At 39.7% G+C, this 13,669-nt stretch overlaps 1 protein-coding gene across 1 annotated transcript in view; it reads left to right on the top strand.

Moving 5' to 3' along the window:
• Window positions 1–13,669, top strand: part of LOC121521674 (gamma-aminobutyric acid receptor subunit rho-2-like) — a 68,649-nt gene that overhangs the window by 16,031 nt on the left and 38,949 nt on the right. The window lies entirely within an intron of this gene.

Raw genomic sequence — 13,669 nt, 5'->3', positions numbered from 1 at the left:
GATTACTTCTGACAAAGTAAAGTAGCAAAAAGATCTCAGAAAGCAGCTCATCATGCTACAAAGAAATTCAAGAACAGATGAAAAACAAGGTCACTGATATTTGTCAGTCTGGAAAAGGTTACAAAGCCATTTCCAAGACTTTGGGACTCCAGCCAACCTCGGTGAAAGCCATTACCCACAAATGGAGAAAACTTGGAACAGTGGTGAACCTTCCCAAGAGTGGCTGTCCTAAGAAAATGACTCCAAGAGCGCACTGATGACTCATCCAGGAGGTCCCAAATGGACCCAGAACAACAACTAAAGACCTGCAGGCCTCACTTACTCATTTAAGGTCAGAGTTCATGATTCAACAATAAGAAAGGGATGGGGCAAAAATGGCTTCCACGGGAGAGATCCAAGGCCAAAACCACTGCTGACAAAGAAGACCCACCTCACACTGGCAAAAAAATCTTGATGATCCCCAAGACTTTTGGAGAAATATTCTGTGGACTGACAAGAATAAAGTTGGACTTTTAAAAGGTGTGCGTCTTGTTACACGTGGAGTATAATTAATACAGCATTTCATAAAAAGAACATCATGCCAACAGTCAAACATGGTGGTAGTGTGATGGTCTGGGGCTGATTTGCTGCTTTAGGACCTGGACCCTACTTGCCGTAACTGGTGTAACCATGAATTCTGCTCTCTAAGGGAAAATCCTGAAGGAGAATGTCCGGCCATCAGTTCATGACCTCAAGCTCAGGCACAGCAGGACAGTAATCCAAAAACACCAGCAAGTCCACCTCTTAATGGCTTTAAATAACAAAATGAAGCTTTTGTAGTGGCCTGGTCTAAGTCTGGACTTAAATCTGATTGAGATGCTGTGGCATGAATTTAAACAGGTCGTTTATACCGGGTAAAACTCTCCAATGTGGCTGAAGTCAAACAACTCTAAAGAAGAGTGGGGCAAAATTCCTCCATAGTGATGTGAAAGACTCATTGGCAGTTATCACAAACTTTGCTTGCAGGTGATAGGTTTTGAGGGCGATAACTTTTTTATATAGGGTCAGGTAGGTTTGGTTTGAAATCATCATGCATTTGGCGTTTACTCAGATTGTCTTTGTCTAAAATAAAAAATAGTTTGACAATCTGAAACATTTACATTTTTCTAAAGCAACAATAAATCAAAGATGGTTTTTGTTGCTTTGACAAGAATGCTCATTATTTTTATGGACTATGCCTTTGCTTACCTCCATCAGCACCCCTTGTGGTGGGCCCCAGTACGCTCTCTCCTTTCCCCCTTTATGAGTGGCCCTGGTCATGGACACATTAAGCTGAAATGGTGACTCATACAACATAATTTTCCTGTTACCAGCTGGTTCCCAAATTCCCAAACTTTTACTTTATATATTACCCTTTTATACCTGCAGAGGAATTAAAATAAATAAATAACAGCCCAGGTATGGAATGGGACAGAATTTCCTGTTCCGACCTGCAGCAGGAACCTGGCTGTAATGATTGCAACATAATCCCTGTCTCCCAAAGATACCAGACTCCATCGATCAAACACAATATTTTAACTCACAGAACAGTGAAAAGGAAGCACATTTTTTCAGCCTCATCATAGAGATGAGGATAATTAACTTTTAGTGGACCTGCTTTGATTGAGAACATTTTTCCTCAAGGATTTAGCTGTTTTACTGATGTAAGTCTTCAGGCGAAAAATTGTCCTCATTAATTCCTTGGTCTTACTGTTTTTTTTTTTTTTTTGGTCTTCATGAGTAAAGCATAGAAAGTTGAGGCATTTTCTCCACCAGATTTATCCACCCCACAGCATCAAAATAGGCTGCAAAAGCTAGTCAATCAAAATATTTTGATTGGGCACATTTGACTGCAAAGATTACATGGCAGGCTTTATGACCTGTTTTATTGCTGCAGGCTGATGCAATGCACTGGAGAAATTCCCAAACTTTTACTTTATATATTACCCTTTTATACCTGCAGAGGAATTAAAATAAATAAATAACAGCCCAGGTATGGAATGGGACAGAATTTCCTGTTCCGACCTGCAGCAGGAACCTGGCTGTAATGATTGCAACATAATCCCTGTCTCCCAAAGATACCAGACTCCATCGATCAAACACAATATTTTAACTCACAGAACAGTGAAAAGGAAGCACATTTTTTCAGCCTAATCTGATTAAGAACATTTCTACATGGATTATGTTGCAGCATTTACAGTTTATTTATTGCCTCAAGTTTCAAGTATTCAAGAGAAATCCTGTCTGTTTTTTCTCTAACATCTTAAGGTCCTCATGAGGAGAAAATAAATCGCAACTGAAAGTCTTCAGTGGAATTTTTGCCCAAACTTATTTATCAGCTTTAACTTTTTTGAAGTCTTTACAAGGAAAACATAAGAGAACTGTATGATTTACTAGTACCAGAATAAATTAAAGACAGACTCCATCATGTTAGTAATGTTACGAACATCTCCAGCATTTTAATTTTTAAAAGTCTAGAATTGTTTGTCTATAAGAAGGGGAAGGTTATTAGTAGATGTTATTAGTTTGTTATTAGTAGGTGCAGAAAAATGTGTATTCCTTGATCTGCACATGGTCCTTTCTGATCTCATTCATCAATGTGAGAAGCTGTGTGCAACTATTGGACCATGGTATGCAAAAAAAATCTCAAGTACTGGTCTTGTGTGGTTAATATTTAAGTCATACAGTGAATGCTGACAATGCTGTAACAGAATTATGGACAGCTGGAACAGAGGCAGGGATAAAACGTATCTCCCCATCTCCCCTTGGGGTGAAAATTTATCATGGAGGGGTTATCAGTGGCAAAGGGGGTAAATTCCCCCAGCAAATCAGACCCCACGGGCTGGCCTGCTTTGGCCCTGAGCACCAGCCAAACTGGTGATGGAAATGCAAACCAGCACGGCTTGGTTTGGCTCAGCACGACCAAAAGCCATAGTGGAAAAGCCCCAAATAGAAAAGGTGTGGGAATTCCTCTACAAGATTGTCTGACCCTGCAGCAATAAAATGGGCTGCAACAACATCAGTCCTTGCAAGCAAATGCAGGATCAAAGAAATAAGATGCAGTTACATTATTTTATGCTAAAAAGGGGTCAAAATAAGAACTTTTACCCGATCTTCTTTATAAGGCACACTTGCCTGCAAGGGTTACATTTCAGCCATTGTGACCTGTTTATTGCTGCAGGCCGAGGCGATCTACTGGAGAAATTCCCAAACTGTTGCTTTCTATTTTCTCATAACTAACTGTGCAAAAAAAATAGTCAGGTCCATGATTTAAGAGGACAGAAGTTTACTTTCAGGACTGCAGCCAAATAGGCTGTAAAGGCTGCAACATATTAGGCTTATGCTCCCGTTCAAATGCACCAGACTCTATCAGAGAGCAAAGACAGAAAGAACTTTTAGAGGGCCTTTTTTTCAAATTTGGAATATTTAAGGATTATGTCGCAGCCATTACAGCCTTTATTCCAACTGAATTTTTAAAAATTTAATTCCTGGCCTTTTTCGTTTTTGGCCTTCATGAGAAAAACATAAAAAGTTAAGGAATTTCTGCATCAGATTGCTTCAGCCTGCTGCAATTAAAAAGGCTGCAATGGCAGCCACATCATCGAGGCGATCAGACACCAGACTCCATTGACAAAAGCATGTATTTTATCTTATATAACACAGAGGAAAAGCAGAACTTTCAGTGGAAGTAGTTTGATTTGGCACATTTGCAGCATTGATTACATTCTAGCCTGTTTTATTCCTGCAGACTACTGCAGAAATTTCTAAACTTCTTTTGTATTTTCTCATCAACACAGCTGCAAAATTTCAATATGCATTTCCAGGGCTTCACCTTTTTGTATTTTGGAGTTTCTCCTGTAGATTAAGTCTGCCTGCGACAATAAAAAAGACTGTAATGACGGCAACATCATCAACCCCTGTAGTTCGATGCAATGACACCAGAAAAAGCAATTATTTTTCCCTATAATAAAGTGGTAAAGGAAGAACTTTAAGTAGACCCATTATGATCGTGCACATTTTCTTGCATGGATTACATTTCAGCCATGACAGTCTGAGGCAATCTACTGGAGAAATTCCCAATCAACCATCATCTTTTATCATCTAAAACCTTTAATGTGTAAAATAAAGGGGATCCAGGTTTAAAATAGGGTGTAATTTCTCCTTTAGGCCTGCAGCAGGCAATTTCCCCTATCAAAGACACAAGTCTCCACTTAGAAAAAGGTTATCTTAACTTACGGAAAAGTTTTAAAACAAGGATTTTCAGTGGACTCACTCTTGGCACATTTTCCTTCATGGATTACATTTCAGCCCACACAGTGTGTGCTACTGCTGCTGCAGGCCTGCAGTCTACTGGAGGAATTCCTCCACAACTGCTATCTTTTAGTCATTTGAAGCCTTAGATTGTAAAAATGTGGTCCAGGTTCAAAATAGGCCAGAATTTCCCCTATAGGCCCTGTTTTGTGTGTCTCCTTCACACGTTGGCTGTCAGGACTACAGTGCTGCCGCTGTGACTTTCATGAGGCAATTAAAAATAAGAAGCTTATTTGTTGGACTAAAGAGTCCCATCCTCTGGTGTTGGGCATAAATGGGGCGCAGTTTGAACACAGGAGGAGGTGGCGAGCTAAATGAATCGTCCCATGGTGCATTTCATGCTCCTGTGAGACTGCAGCAGCAGACACAGATGGAGGCGAGGTTCCCACTGAGGACCACTTTTGTCTTTGTCGCTTGGCAGCTTTTGTTTGTAGCTGCAGAAGAAGAAGAATGTGAGGGTCTTAGTCAAACATCATAAGAAGCTGACTCGTGTAAGCGCCCCGCTGCTGTGTGTGAGATTGGGCTGCGTTCATGTGTCTGTGGAGGAAGTTATGTGTGCAGCAGATGCACTGGTTCCTCCTGGCTTCAAAAGCAGAGGCTGCAGTGTTACTAATGAAAACCTCTTACACACTGAGGGAGCCATATCGGGAACGATGCTGTTACTAGCCAGCAGGGTTGTCGGTGTGGATGGGGGAATTCATAAGTCACTTTAAGACAAATCTCCACTGTGGAGCGCTTTATTGTGAACATCTGCACAATAAACATCATTGTTATGATCCAAAATACTTAACCGAGAAATGTTAATGTTTGTGGTTGAGATTTTTGAGCCTCTTCAGAGGTGTTTTTTTGTCCTGTTATCGTCAGTATGCAGGTTTGGTTTAAGTACAGTAATCGGACTAAAGGATGCTGAAATAAATATGTCAAGACGCACGGTTTACTCAAAGCCTGAATTTATGATTCATCAGTTTTATATTAAAAAGGAAAAGAAAACAGTTTTTAAAAGCTCATTTTATCAATTGAATTTAGAGAGATAGTTTTTAAGGCAATGACAGGATTTAAGTTTGAGTTTTTAATGTTTTATGTAAAATCCGATCACAAATAATACAAGAACAATGAGAAAGCAAAATCGAAATGCAGTGAGAATATACACAGGAAATTCGGGAAAATTACATTATTGATGTGAGTGAAATTTCTGTGCTGTGCTAGCGTGAGCTGCACCTGGTTTAGCGGTGTTAGTAGCATCCGGCTCTTTAAACTAGTTTAGCTGAAGCATGTTGTTTTAAAGGGGACATATTTTACCCTTTTAAGACCAGTTTATATTGGTCTCAGAGGTCTCCAAAACATGCCTGTGAAGTTTGTTACTGAAAAAAACACTGCAGAATTTTGCAGAATTAGCTGTTTCCATGTCTGTGGCTTTAAATGTTATTGAGCTGTCTAACTCCGCCCCTGACCACACCCCTCTCAGGAAATGGACGTGGCAGTCCTGATGTTAAACTGTTAGAGATGCTTTAATCCAAAGTTAGGGCCTGACTGGGATTTGAACCATCAGTCCCACAGACTAAAGTCAGCAGGGTAATCCACTGAGCTATCCGGCATGTCACCTGGGGGTGGTGCTAACTCCCCACATGAGGTCATGAGGGGAAAATCTGAGAATGGCTTAGTTCAGCACACAGTTTCTGAAAGGATGCGGGAGGGGTGTTCTTGCACTCAAGCGGATTGTGGACAGGCCAGGGGCACATATGTTTGTTAGAAAAGCCTGAAAAGTGATTTTTGCATAATATTTTTAAAAAGAGTCAATACTCTGTGACGTGGACAAATAAAGACACTAAAAATGACAGTATTAATTCTGTGTTGATTTGACGACACAGATTTCTGTGTATGTTTTACATGAAGGTGTAGTCATTTAGCCAATTGCTTAGTTTAAATAATTTTATGTTGACAAAAATAAATTATATTCAAAGTAAATTAAAAATTAAATTTTCAGTATTAACAACTGAAAAAAATGCTCCAAATAAAAAAGGGTGAAATAACATTATTATAACATTATCATAGTAATGTTAAGTTAAATAATGATTGCTTTTAAAAAAGTGACCTGCATTTGAAATGAATGAAGACTCTTGTTGGGAAATTTATCAGTCATACTTTATGAAGATAGAGGGGACTGTGACAGCAGGGAGACCGTCAACAACAGCACACCTGTCTGGTATAAAGGCAGCGACACAGCAGCACATGCTCTGCAGCAAACACGCACCCAAGTCTGAAACCTATCAAGAAAAATTCTCACAAGCAGTGGTGGCTTAAAGGGATTTAGGAAAACTCTCAGAGCAACTCTGAGCATTAAAAGACTAAAACTGTTTTCTTAGTGAGGAGGTGGGGTTTACCTGTTGCCAGGTATGACCCATCCTTTTGAAAGCTGTGATTGGTTGATCCGAAAAAGAAGTAAAAAAAAAACAACCTTACTTTGACAACTGATAAACTGTTTTAAAACACACGGTAATGTATAGTAGTGTCTTCACCTGCTGACTTTATTCAGAAACTGGATGTAGCTGTGGAGGAAACTCATTTAGAAGGACCGCCATGTATCACAGTCACTCTGTACTGAGGAAAGTAGAAGATGGAAAGATCTGCATGAATAGAATCAGCCTCTTTAGTCCAGCTATGAAAAAAAGAACATTCTCAATCAGTACTCCAGCCTGGACTCTTTTCACCCTCTGTAAGTCCTTCATTGCTACATGCTTCTATTTATTTTCATGTGTTTTTTTACTGAGCCACAAATTTTAGTAGATGTAAACGATGTTAATTTGAGATGTAACAGTTTGCTTTATAACTATGATTATAATACAGTATAATCTCTCTCTCTCCTGCTATTTTTATCCTCTGTTTTTGAAACTCCTCATAAATGTTCCCCTCTCTACTCCCAGCTATTTTTCTCCTACGATGCTCTCTTAGGGGCTAATATGCATTGTGACTAATTTTGAACTTAACAAGCCTTAACTTTAAGGGAAAATTCAAAAAGTCAGGATTCTAACAATCTTCTTTAATTTCTAAAGAATTTGAGGTACTTAAAGGTCACATATTTTACCCCTTTAAGACAAGTTTATATTGGTCTCAGACATCCCCAAAACATGCCTGTCAAGTTTGGTCCTGGAAAAACACTCCAGTATTGGATTCTTGCATGTCTGAAAACCCCTCTGCTTCAGTCCTGCTCAGAACGAGCCTTCTCTGTGCTTTAAATGTTAATGAGCTGCCTGACTCCGCCCCTGACACCGCCCCTCTTAACAGATGTGGATCTCCTGATCTGAGAGAAGAGGGTGGAACTTTTTTCCAAGCAGGGAAGGCAAACTTTACCTGGGGGCGGGGCTTACTCCCCACATGACATCATGAGGGGAAAATCAAAGCACACATTTTCTAAAAGGTGGGGGGGATGTTTGGTTCTTGGGGGATTGTGGACAGGCCTGGGGCACATATTTTTGCTAGAAAAGCCTGAAAAAGTGTATTTTGTATAATATGTGACTTTTCAGGTAAGTTGTGAATACAGCTCCAGGACTCTGCTGGATAAAAAAATGCACTCCTTTAAACGTATTTACTAAACATTAAACCAACTCTTTCATTGTGTTGATGACTCTTACATAATTAGGGAGAATGCGGTTAAAAGCGGCCTTCCTAATTTGTGCCATAAGTAATACCAGGGTGCTTTGAAAGTAGCTAGTGGAGGTTTAAAACAGTGGTTTCTCAGTGGTGCAACTTGAGGCAAATCCTGGTGTGCTTTGGGAATTTTAACAATACAACAACTGTACTTGGACCAACTATTGTGAAATCAGACGCAAAAGGTCTAAATATCTTTTATTTTCTGCAGTTTTCACTTTTTTAGTAGATCTAGGTTTGCTCTACTCTGCCTATAAAAAGTACTGACCTCTTTCCAAAGATTTTATAAATCAATCATGGTCAATAAAATTTGGATTTTTATTGTACAAAAAAAATGTAATATCAAAATGAAAACAGACTTCTACAAAGTTATGTCAATTAAATTTTAAAAAAATGTAACGTAAAATAAGTGACTGCATAAATATTCAGCCCCTTCAAGTCAGTATTCAGTAGAGTCACCTTTGGCTGCAGTCACAGCTCTAAGTCTGTGTGGACAGGTCTCAGGCAGGCTTGTACATCTGTACACTGCAGTTTTATTCTAACCTTGCAAAGCAGATGGATACACCCGTTTCCTTGTTTTCACTGGCGAATCCATCTTGCAAAGCTCCCATCTGAACCATTTGGGCCCGGTTAGAAAGTGACAGGACCAATCAGCAACGAGAGCAGGCACTTTCAGGTGCAGCAGAGTCGTGACGTAAACAAGCAGCAACAAGGCGCGCCAGTAGTCGAGTTGTTAAGGCACATGCCATATACACAGGCGACCGGGGTTCGAATCCGGACGGTGGCACTATTTCCTGCATGTCTCTCCCCGCTCTCTCCCCTGTTTCCGACTCTATCCACTGTCCTATCAAATAAAGGCAAAAAAGCCAAAAATAAATCTTTAAAAAAAAAAAGAAACAAGCAGCAACAAGAGCTGGTGCAGTTATGGAGGAAGAGATTAGCGGGGATGCTGCTGAAGTGCAAGTTTTATCAGAACTTGATGACATTTCTTTGTGAAAAGAAGAACAAAGAACAGCAGTGAGTTGTTTTCTTTTCAAAAACGACATAAGTCAAGTACTTACATGCAGCTTGATAGCGGCTACGTCACGTGTTTTGTTGCTCTGATTGGCCCGTAGAGATGTGAAAGACAGAGTGTTCCCCCAATCATTCTCTGAGTTTTTATCAAAGCCTCTGCCTTTTCTCAAACATTTCCTATTGAAGCTTTCACAGATGGACGTGTGAAATAAATCCATCTGGTGTGTCAGGTTAGTTTTATTCCATTATTCATTGTAAAACTGCTCAAGCTGTCAGGAATGTAGTTTTCAAGCATGCTTTGGTTCATTGTCTTGCTGGAAAATCAATCTTCTCCCAAGCCATAGTTCTGTTGCAGACTAAATAAGATTGTCCTCCAGGATTTTCCTACATTTGGATTCATTCTTTTTACCCTCTACCTCTACAAGCCTTCTATGGTCGGCTGCTGAGAAGCATCCCCACAGCATGATGCTGCCACCACAATGTTTCACAGGGGGGATGGTGCATTTGTGTTGATGTTCAGTGTTTGGTGCCTTATCTGACCAAAAAGCTTTCTTTCACTTGACCATGGAGTCTCCCACATGCCTTTTGGTGAACTCTAGTCCAGATTTGATCTGAGTTTTCTTAAACAGTAGCTTTCTCTTTGCCACTCTCCCATAAAGCTTTGACGGGTGAAGAACCAGCTCAACAGTTGTTTTATGCAGAGTCTCTCCCATCTCAGTTGCTGAAGCTTTTAAGTCCTTCAGAGTAGTCATAAGTGTCTTGGTGGTCTCTCTCTTCTCCTTCTTGCATGCTCACTCAGTTTGTGAGGATGGCCTTGGATTTTTTCCCCTGACTTATACATTTCAATCTCTGATTTACTTGAATTGTTCTTTTTTCTTCATGGTGTAAAGGTAGCCAGGAATGCTGATTAACCAGTGACTTGACCTTCCAGACTCAGCTGTCTTTTATCTAAAATCACCTGTGTCAAATTCACTGCTACTCAGGTGACTACACAAAACTACACAAAAAGCTGCTCAACTACAGTGAAGTGAGTAAATGTAGTGAATTACTTTCCAAACCTGCAATAAGCCTCTTTGTTAAGATTCAAGAGATGAAACTCTCAACAGAAAGATGATAATTTTTTGGCTCAGATTCCTCCGCTTCTTCAGAAGATGATTTTTGTGTTATCGTCGGCGTGCAGGTGGAGCTGTGTGTGTTGATAAGGTGTCTATCGCCTTCATTAGAGCACCTGCTCTGCTCCCATTGGTCCCCCACTGCGTCCTCACAAATCAAACAGGAAGCTGAAGGGAAGAAGACGTACATTTGGACTGAATATTTGTCATTATATTTCCTGTGTGCTTCTATTTATAAAGCTCCTCCTCCCTGTCTGCCTCGGGTTTAGACCCGTCATGCATTAGTCACATTTGCATTAAAGAGGCCGCTTGTTTTCTCCTCGTTTCACCCGTTGCTTTCCGAGGAACCTTCCACAAACGCATCCTCTCTTCTGGATTTGTCAGCAGCAGCTGCTAATCCACAAACACGGGAGCCGTCCAGCATCTTTGGGAGGAAATGATACGCTCTTTATCTCTCTCTGCTCTGGGCACATGAGGAGAAATCACACAATATAGAACAATACCATCAGTGGGAATGGGACTGGGTAGAAGAATGGTGAGCAGCAGTAATTTGAGGCTTTGGCTTTCTGTTTAATAATAAATTCCAAGAAAAAAATTATCACTGGATAATTTGTGATAGATGTAGGGAGGTTTTTTCTTTTTAGACTTCCTTCTGTCTGCAATCTCACATTTTTCAAAGGTTTGACAACTATCTTGTGTGTGAGCTTGTCACCGAACATTTTAACAGTTTGTTCAAATGTTAAACACAGAAGCTGTCACCAGGTGACATATCTGTTGTTTCCTGCTCCTCCTGGTCTCATCCAGGTGTATGAAGCCACTTTCAGACTGAGAATGAGCTCCATCAACCTCCATTGATGCTGTGTATTTTGGATCATCAGCAGCAGGGCGCAGCGCTGCTCTGGAGGCTCCCAGCTCTCTCCAACAGCTCCAACATTGTATTCCTCCAGCTCCAGACTCTGTTATCACCAACCTGCTGCGAGATCGTCATTCTGCTGAATCAAACAAGTTTAGCAGCAAAAATACAGAGAAACAGAAGGACAAAATATATGCAAATATAGTTGCCCTGTTACTTGGACTTAAAAAGAGGTGTACTAACATGTCTGTTGCAATGGTGATGACAAAGCGCCAGATGGGAAAAGTTGAATCATCAACTCTGACAGCAGCGACACAGAGAAACCAGTTAGCATCCATGCATGAAGGCTGCAGACACAGCTTATTCTCCTAACAGCTGTTTTTAAGTTATATCAAAAACTGTGGACTCTGGATTTAATAGATCCTTTAAGAAGCATCTGTTTTAGTGCAAAACCCAAAAACATCCTTGGATGTTGCGGTAAAAATGTTACCAAAGTTGGCTTTAAGTGGTTAGGTTATTTTACTAATCAATAAGATAGGAGATAGTTTACTGTGGTGTGAGCTCTCGTTCTCTTTATCTGCCTCTTCTCTCTCACATTAGGCCCAGCCAGGTACAGTATATGGACAAAAGTATTTTCCCACACCTGTTGTCTACTATATTTAGGTGTTTCAATTAGGCCTGGGCAATTAATCGCAAAGTAGATCAAATCAGAAAGATGCATTATTTCTTTAACTATAAATGTGTCAAAATAACAGTTAATGCTTTTTTGTGCAGCAGAGATTTTATGCACATCATGCAAAAATTCAAGTTCTTTTCAAGAATAGAAACTCCTGCTTTACTAATAAATGTTTTTCCTATTTAAAAGGAAACTGAAAAAAATGATCACCCCCTTCAGTATAACAATGATATCATATTTGCAATATGAGTCAAAATGATCACAATTAAATATTTCTTTTAAATCATATTGTAGATAATATTGTCGGTGTGCCATTGTTATTAACCTGCAGCACAGTAAACAGGAAAAAACATTTTTTTCTTCCTAAGTTTGATTTCTTTATTAACATCAACACAGTGAGTGTCTGTCAGCCTGTCTGGGGCTTTAACAAATGCTGTGAGCTGCAGAGAGACCAGAGCTGCAGAGGTTCCTGTAGTAAAGCTTTAAACAGCTGGTCATGGGTACATTTCAACAGATGACTCCTTTATTCAAAGTCCATGATAAGTCAAAGAAGTGGGCTGTGGCATTAAACAAGGTCTGTGAAGTCGATGAAAACTGCAGCTGTGATGTGAAGAAAAACTCAAAAAGGAAGGACCCAAATGAAAAGGCACAAAAAACTCTTTAATAACTAAAAATGGCAAGAAATAACACCTGAACTCCTACGAAATCAAAATCACAAAAGGTCAAAAAATACAAAACCTAAAGCTCACCAATTAAAACACGGAGGAACAGTGGAGACACTGAGAGGGGATTCACAGGAAGCAAACAGACGAACTGACAAAGACACAGGGAAAATGGAGAAACAAAACACAGCGACTGATGAGACACAGGGAGACAGGTGAGGATGATGAGACACAGGTGAAAACTTTGTCATTCAACTTACAATAAGGATTTAATTTCTTCTCATTTCCATTTTATTCAAACAGTTAACTGATCAGTTAGTATTTTAAACTGTATTTGTTTTGCTATTTTGAAATATCAAAGTAAATGTGATAAGTTTATATTGTGAAAATTATATCTATCATCACAATTACGCAAGGAAGACGGGGTTTATAGAGCTTTTGACATAACGAGCTGAAAGAAAGATGCAACCAGAGTAGACTCTGTAATAAAATTAACAGAGACGAGAAAATTAAAGAATAAATGGATAGGTAGGGAATAAAGCAAAACAATCCAATATCATTGTGAAATAAAAGGACTTGAACATCGTTCATATTGTCGTATTGACTTAGCAAAAAGTTCAGATTAAGAGAAAAGTTTCTGCTGTTCTGGATGTTAACAGTCACAGTTCCTCGTCCTGAAGAGACTTTAGCATGTAAAAATCTTAATGAGCTCAGATTTATCACTGATGTTTTAGCATTTCATTCACAGCACATAACAACACAGAGAACGCACCGAGTGGTAGATATAGTCCATCAACGTTAAATGTAGTTTTTACACAAATACCACACGTCACATCCGTAACATCCACCTAGGGAAAGTGCAGTTGGATTCCTTAATCACCACAGTTCTCCTTTCCTATCCTCGTAGTCCCGCCTTTCCTTAACCCTGTGACGTTTTTATCAGGGTTAAGGAAAAGTGAATAGAAAAGGACTTAGGAGGTAATTTTTCAAACGGACCCAAGGACTACAAAATGACACAACTAGAAACTAAACGAGGAAACACAAAGACGAGGGAACACAGGAGGTAGAAAATCAAACACAAGGAGCACAAGAAACCTAAGGAACTAAAACTTACAACAAAACCCAAAACCATAACAGCAGCTGCATAAAATTGTCACTGCTGCAGCAAATTTAATCAATGATAAACACGCTAGTTCTGTTAAGTTCATAGTCCACAGTTGTTTTTTTAATCTCTTTAATTGCTGACTGTGCCAAACTTGGAACCCTGCAGTTCCTCAGGTCTCGTCCTATGAGAGACATACATGTGTCCTTTTTGACACCTCAGTATGAAGTGCTGCAATGGATCCTGGGATGATGATTGCCCCAGGTTTTATGGTCC

Source organism: Cheilinus undulatus, linkage group 14, assembly GCF_018320785.1.
Source record: "Cheilinus undulatus linkage group 14, ASM1832078v1, whole genome shotgun sequence".
Lineage (NCBI taxonomy): Eukaryota > Metazoa > Chordata > Actinopteri > Labriformes > Labridae > Cheilinus > Cheilinus undulatus.
The sequence above is the reverse complement of the archived record's forward strand: the minus strand, read 5'-3'. Positions and strand labels throughout refer to the sequence as shown.